General features: G+C 43.3%; 1 pseudogene; it reads left to right on the top strand.

Moving 5' to 3' along the window:
• The first annotated feature begins 1,261 nt into the window (after positions 1-1,261).
• Positions 1,262-1,317, top strand: LOC121602258 (annotated as a pseudogene).
• Positions 1,318-1,549: the final 232 nt, after the last annotated feature.

The raw sequence follows: 1,549 nt of genomic DNA, 5'->3' as shown, positions 1-1,549 counted from the left end.
TTACTAGGTTACACCGTACTCTAGTTTAAATTCCATTTACACGTTGACAACACTGTTAACAAGGCATACAAGATGCTAGGTTTAATCTTTCGACAATTCGTGAATGTAATGATGTCTTATGTCTTAAGTCGTTGTTTAGGGGTCTTATGTGCTCGTGCGTGGAGTATTGCTCAATTCTTTGGTTTCCGAATTGCACTACGATGATTAACACAATAGAGGCAATAAAACGGAAGTTTACAAGACTTGCCTTAAAAAGGCGACCAATTCGGAGGACTTAGAACCATACCAAATTATCGCTCGCGTTGCTTTCTGCTTGGCCTATAGACGCTCAAATACGTTTTAAGGTAAAACAGTGTGTATTTGTTGCTAAAATATTCGTCTAAAACGAATTAGACCTTGTTATTCGAGAATAGCAACATCTACGTGTCATCGAGACCTCTTCGCTCTCATAACTGGCTTGTTGGTGAGAGCAGACATACCTTATATGGATACAATGAGCCGTTACTAGCTATGTCAAGGCAATTCAATACACGGTCCTATCACTTTGATTTAATTCAAAGTCCAACACATTTAAAGAGAATATTTACTAATTTACAATTTTGGCGACACCAGATTAAGGCAGATGTTAGGGGAATAAGTAGGGTTTAGGGTTTAAATAATTAATAATAATTAATTAATAAATTAAATCATTAATTAATAAATAAATTAATAACCTATCCGAGTAGTCAAGGGATCAACCACCCCCCCCCCCCCCCCCGGCAGCAAAGCCAAGTGTAAACAAAGCCAAGTGTAATACCCCCCCCCCCTCCCCCTCGCTCTACACCAACAGGGGGCCTCAACTTCTTTACCGCTTAGGGCCCCCGATACCCTAAATCCGCCACTGTCACTGGGAGCACTCTTATGCTATCGATGTGATGAACAAAATATTAGCAAACGTGAACCGAATGAACAACGAACGGTGTACGATGTAGTTACTGCAGCAATGGATAGCTACGCTTTGACAGAACAATCTATCCCTGATGAATCTGGTGGCACCGAGAAGCCGTTTCTGCTCAAAGCTATTCTTGCGTACACGCGACGGCAATCAAAAATTGCAATCGCAGGGGCTTCGAGTAGAATTACTGCTCTGCTGCTGACCGAGGACGTACGCTACACTCTAAATTCAAACTATCGCTCAGCCTGGACGCTAACAGTTCCTGTAAAATCCGTGTATAGTCAGCACAGCTGAATTTATGCCACATGCTTCACTGATTGTTTGGTTGTGTCATTTGAAAGTAGAGCAGGTTATCACTCCCCTTGACAAGGATGGAAACACATACCCTGAGATCAGTGGGCACCACCACGAATCGTATGGAACGAGACATCCATGCTCTTAAAGCTCGCGCCCTCGATCACGCCTTGCAGCTCTTACGGGAAATCGCCAAACGTTCGGTGATAAATAAGGTGGTGCTACTATGTGGCGACTTCCGACAGATACCAACGTCTAGGTTCTGCAGCAGTGCATCCGACAGAGGAAAAAATGCGTGTGCAGACAGTCCAGACTGTTCAA

Source organism: Anopheles merus, unplaced genomic scaffold (genome assembly GCF_017562075.2).
Source record: "Anopheles merus strain MAF unplaced genomic scaffold, AmerM5.1 LNR4000378, whole genome shotgun sequence".
NCBI classification, from domain to species: Eukaryota; Metazoa; Arthropoda; class Insecta; order Diptera; family Culicidae; genus Anopheles; species Anopheles merus.
The sequence above is the reverse complement of the archived record's forward strand: the minus strand, read 5'-3'. Positions and strand labels throughout refer to the sequence as shown.